Source organism: Fistularia commersonii, chromosome 1, assembly GCF_037954325.1.
Source record: "Fistularia commersonii isolate RoL2024-O1a breed Wild chromosome 1, RoL_Fcom_v1.0, whole genome shotgun sequence".
In the NCBI taxonomy this organism is placed as follows: domain Eukaryota; kingdom Metazoa; phylum Chordata; class Actinopteri; order Syngnathiformes; family Fistulariidae; genus Fistularia; species Fistularia commersonii.
The window spans coordinates 10,266,009-10,272,008 of record NC_141284.1 but is presented as its reverse complement, the minus strand read 5'-3'; the positions used below and the strand labels follow the sequence as shown (position 1 = coordinate 10,272,008).

At 45.9% G+C, this 6,000-nt stretch overlaps 1 pseudogene; it reads left to right on the top strand.

Moving 5' to 3' along the window:
* Positions 1 to 923: 923 nt before the first annotated feature.
* The window catches only part of LOC147237311 (uncharacterized), a 44,895-nt pseudogene continuing 39,818 nt past the window's right edge, over positions 924 to 6,000 (top strand).

Below are 6,000 nucleotides of genomic sequence, written 5' to 3'. Positions count from 1 at the left end.
CACGGTATCTCAAAGGGAGGGTCCGACCAACCAGCGGAGGAGACTCATTTCGGAGTCCAACTTTTACCGGAAACAGGTCCGACTTATAACCGGCAAAGCGAACCAAGCTCTGACACCGATCATACAGGGACTGAATAGCCCTTAGGACAGGGTTCAGTACCCTTTACTCCATGAGCACCACCTAAAGGATCTCCCGCGGCACACGGTCAAATGTCTTCCCCAGGTTCACAAAACACATGTATACTGGTTGGGCAAATACCCATGCCCTCCCGAGGAGCCTACCAAGGGTAAAGAGCTGGTCCACTGTTCTACAACAGGGACGAAAACCACACTGCTCCTGAACTCGAGGTTCAGTGACGCGGCAGACCCTCTTCTCCAGCACTGCTGAATAGACCTTATCAGGGAGGCTGGGGAGTGTGATCCCCCCTAGTTGGAGCACATCCTCTGACTGGAAGACTGGTTCCCCCTTTTTAAAAAGGGGGATGAAGTGGCACTGTCCCTGACATCCATGCAATGTGGCAGAGGCGTGTCAGCCAGGACAGCCCTACAGCATCCAGAGCCTTGAGGAATCCAGGGCGGACCTCATCCATCCCCAGGGCCCTGTTACTGAAGAGCTTTTTGACTGCTTCAGCAACTTCAGCCTCAGAAATAGGTGTGTCTGCTCTGAGTCCCCTGGCTATGCCTCCTCATTGGAAGACATTTCAGCTGGGTTGAGGAGGTCTCTGAAGTACTGAAGAGGATCAGGCTGTCAAGGTCCCCCCCTTCTGCTGCTGCCCGACTCACACCGCACCCAACCCCCCTTCCAGGGGGGACCCATGTCGTTCTGGTTGTGCCTGGCCGAGCCTCATGAGTAAAGATCTGGCCACCAGGCGCTTGCTGCCGAGCTTGTCTGTCCTGTGCATGTTGGGATCGATTTTGCAGCTATGGCCACCGACCAGCCCAGTGACAAGGATGTCCTCGCTCTGCGGTCGTCTCTGCGATGTCTCTACTGGCTGGCCGCGACCCGGTGGTCCCTGAGGTCTGGCGGCATCGGGTTTTCGACTCTGTGCACTTGCTCTCACACCCGGGAGTCCGTGCATCAGTGAAACTTCTGTGCGCCAAATTTGTCTGGCCTGGCATTCGTAGGGATGTGAAGGAGTGGGCAGCCGCGTGTGTGGCATGCCAGCGTGCCAAGGTTCATCGGCATGTAAGAGCACCCCTTGCGCCGTTCTCGATTGCTACCAGGTGTTTTGATCATGTCCATCTTGACCTAGTGGGCCCTCTACCCGCTTCACAGGGTTTTACCCACCTACTCACCATCGTGGATAGGACTACTAGGTGGCCGGAGGTGGTCCTGTTGTCCTCCACGGCTGCTGCGGATGTGTCTCGAGCATTTGTGTCTTCTTGGGTTGCCAGTTTTAGAACCCCATCAGATATTACTTCAGACAGGGGTCCGCAGTTCGTGTCGTTGCTCTGGTCGGCGTTGGCTGGGTCTTTCGGGGATGACAGTGCACCGTACGACGGCGTACCACCCTCAGGCTAACTACTTGTGCGAGCGGTTTCACCGGTGCCTGAAGGCGGCGTTACGAGCTGCGCTCTCAGGCGACAATTGGGTGGACCGTTTGCCGTGGGTCTTGCTTGGGTTATGGTCAGCTCCTAAGGATGACCTCGATTCCTCCCCCGCTGAGCTGGTTCTCGGTCAGCCATCACGTGTTCCTGGAGAGTTTTTTTCTGAGAGGTCTGCTCCACTTTCCCGGCCGATTGCACCCCTAGGTTTGTGTTTTCTGGACCCGGCCCACCACTGTTTCCCATGGTCTTTTCGTGCCAGCAGAGCTCATGTCGGCTCATTTCGTGTTTGTTAAGCATGACGCTCACCGCTCGCCATTGCAAGACAGGGGTGGGCGTAGGGAGCGCATCACGCTAGATCGGCTAAAACGGGCACACAGGATGGCAGGTGAAGATGTCTCCACTTTCCAAGTACCCCGCTGGGGCCGCCCGCCGTCCAAGCCTGCGGCAACGCCCCTGCAAACCAAACATCCAGCGCCTCCTGTTGTCGTGCCTGAGGGACGTCGGAGCCGTTTCGGCAGACTCATCAGGACTCCCGTGCAGGGCTAATTGTGTTTCCTGAGTCCCTTCTGGGTGTTCGGGGGGTGGGGGGGTGGCGGACACAAAGGGGCGTCCTCTCTCACTCCACGGGACTAACGGTCGGCGTGCGTGGTTAAGGCGGGTTTATTTAGTTGATCCCGGATGTTCAAGTTCCAGTTGTATTTTGTTGGTGTCTCAAATTAAAGAACCAAACTCCTCTACGCCTCCGCCATTATTTCATCTTTGAAACACCACAACATACCAAATCTTCGCACATAAGACCATGCATATAGACACACTAAAACACACGTTAACTCACATGTAGAGACTGACATGTGAGTCATTCATTCTGTTCTTCAGTCTGACACATGGAATCATTAGTCAATAGATGAGAGGTGACATAACATTGAACTTAAAGTTTTAGTAGGGTGAGTTTTATAAATATATATATATAGGATTTATATATAAATATATATAAATATATTTATAAATATATTTCAGAATATGCAAAACTCACATAAGTATAGTTTTAAAAGAAAAAAATGTTGAATAATGTAACTTCATCTTTGAGGTTTTATTGATAGATGAATTCCCTCATGCTCATAGTAGTGGATATTTCCAAATAAAAAAATAACAACAAATTTCCATGTTTCATTACAGTACATTACAGTCATTTGGCAGACGCTTTTAACCAAAGCGACTGACAAGAAGTGCAATTCAGTCATTGAAGATCCAAAGTACCAGTAGTCAGAAGTGCTCACTAAACCAAATAGCCATCTCAGAACCATATACATGCATACACCTTTTTTTGTTTGGTGAAGAGGTATGTTTTCAGCTTACGGCGAAAGGACGGCGATCCCGCTGTTCTGATGTTGTTTTAACCAGTTTTACATAATTGTTATGAAAATGGTTAGGGAAATCCATAGGACACAAATATTTACAGGGGGATTAGAAGACACCACTTGTTAGCTTCACATCATTTAGAATTCATTAGTGCTAATCTAGAAATCTACCTACATGGTAAGTAAATCTCCATTTACACAAAAACATCCAAAAAATGAAATCAGTTAGATCAAAGATTTTTAAAGAAAATTATATATCCAAATCATAATCTGGAATGGGACAAAAACATATCTGTGTTAATTTCCTTTGGCTGGTTCAGCCTCCTTTCTCCTATTATTGTCTCTGATCCCACCTCCCAAGATTCTTTCCTAAGACATTTATTTCAAATCAACTGATTTTGGTGAAGAGAAGCTTATTATTCATGTTCAGGAAACACTTTTCAAAAGAAGACATTGAGTGATGCCATAGAATCACAAAACTGTGAAGGGGAGAGGAAAATGAGGAGTATGGTTACACGAGATTGCTGTTTAGTGTTGGTCCCTTCAGCCCATAACCTGTTTCTCAGCATAACCCCTTTTTTTTCATTTTAATTATTATTTGTTTTCTATTTATTGTATTTGTTTTCTATTTATTTGATTTAATTATTTATTTTTACTGTTACTGTGTCGTTATTTTAGTATGGTCTGTGGGTACTGCAGCATATCCAAATCTGAACTATTACATTTAAACATGTTATTTTTGATGGTCACCCGCTGTCTTAATGGATTCAGATCAGAAAGTGCTTGAAACCAAAGATATTTGTTATTTTAATTTTTTTGTTGGCTTCATAAGCATTTGTTTCAGAGTCCCTTGTCCTACTCATTGGCTTGTCATGCAGCGCCACCTGCATGCTCTGACTGCAGACTTTTGCTCCCAGGAGTAAAGGTACACTGCAACTCTAATGCAGCATATCAGAATAAACTTTCACATCCAGAACTTTGGTTCCCGGCCAAGCCTTATGTATGTCGCTTGTTTTAAAAAGACACGTTTTATTCCGATACTTCCCCCTCTTCACTGCACCTCTCTCCCTTTCTCTGAGTACACTTGCTTGAGGTCAAACAGAGTTGAGATCATGAGCCTGACTTAGGATCAAAGAGTGACTGAGCTATACTAGTGGCACTTACACTTTGAGGTGAATCCAAGTTGACCTTTTTGATACACATTTATCAAAGTTGCCTTATAATGTTGTCATGTTGATGTCACTTTTCAGTGTCAGTAAGGTGACGCATCGTGCTGCATACCAGACTGCCCAAGCATATGTAATGGACGCAAAGCACCCGTGTTGTGGGGGGGTGAATTTATCTCACTCTGGATGCCCGGGAGAAGCCAAAAGGGGTCCTAGCCCCTCGCCCTGACTCAATTTGCCCCTTAATTAACCTGCAACCAATTAACAAGTGGCATGAGTAGAGTCCCAGTGTTTATATCGCAATGGCCACCTAGGGTGTAGTTTGTATGAGTGAGGTGGTGATTCCTACCTTGTGTCCAACACGCACCACCCTTTTAACCCCACTTCAACTTTCTCTCTTCTGCTTCTAATGGAACTTCCCCTCTTCACACAGAAACATGTTTGATATGAAAACAAAAAGCCCCAGGCAACCAATCCCCCAGCCCCATACGCACAAACCTAGACTGGGTAGCCATAGCAACTGTGGTTCGGTTGTAGTCAGAATAGTTTGGTCCATGAAAGGAGACAGGTTACAGTGATAAAGGGATGATGCCTTAACCAGAGTAGCAAAGGAGTGAACTTGTGGTTTATGTTACATAAAAAGAGTTATCCTTCAACAAAGGATAGCTTTAAAGCTTTTAAGGATAGTCCTTATCTCAACACAACACAACACAACACATACACAACAGAAATGAACAAACAAACACAAATACAATTTTGTTGTTTATTGATATTTTTTAAATGGCAGTTTTAAAATCGGGGCCGTACTAGCTGACAAGCCAGCTGCGTATGTTGCTCTACTGGGAGACAGAAGTCTTACAGCTTCCAAAAACTAGGCTTCTTGGAGATTACTGAGTCTGGACCACTTCTCTCTCGTCACTGTAATGAGATTATCTGTTGTCTGTGTGTGTGTCTGTGTTTGTACATACAGAGGGGCAAAAAAGTATTTAGTGAGCCACCAACATACCAAGTTCTCCCACTTATAAATATGAGAGGCCTGTAATTTTCATCATAGGTACACTTCAATTATGAGAAACGGAATGAGAAAAATCTTTTTAAAGAATTTATTTGCAAATCATGGTGGAAAATAAGTATTTGGTCACAAGCAAGATTGCTGGCTCTCACAGACCTGTTACTTCTTTTTTAAGAGGCTCCGTAGTCCTCCACATGTTGCATGTATTAATGACACCTGTTTGAACTGGTTATCAGAATAAAAGACACCTGTCCACAACCTCAAACAGTCACACTCCAAACTACCATATGACCAACATCAAAGCGCTGTCAAAAGGCACCAGAAACAAAACTGTGGACCTGCACCAGGCTGGGAAGACTGAATCTGCAACAGGTAAGTAGCTTGATGTGAAGAAATCAAATGTGGGTGCAATTATTACAAAATGGAAGACATACAGGACCAGTGATAATCTCCCACGATCTGGGGCTCCATGCAAGATCTCACCTCGTGGGTTCAAAATGATCACAAGAACGGTGAGCAAAAATCCTGGAACCACATAGGGGGATATAGTGAATGACCTGCATAGAGCTGGGACCAAAGTAACAAAGGCTACCATCAATAACACAATACGCTGCCAGGTACTCAAATTCTGCAGTGCCAGACGTGTCCCCTTGCTTAACCCTTGAGTGGTGTTCGGGTCCTCTTTGTGGCAATAGAGGGTCTGAATTCACTGGGTCTTCCACACATGATAGGGTCATTCGCCTTGAACTCTCTCCAGCTAATCCATTGTATGTTTCTGTCGGGGTTCAAGGGCCGACATCAACACTATAAGGAAGACAGGAGACGAGTCAAGTCTGTTCAGCTTGCGAGGAGAGTCAGTTGGAGCACCACCGTATAGTAGTCTCCAGACAGCTTTGACTTTCCTTCGATAGCATGA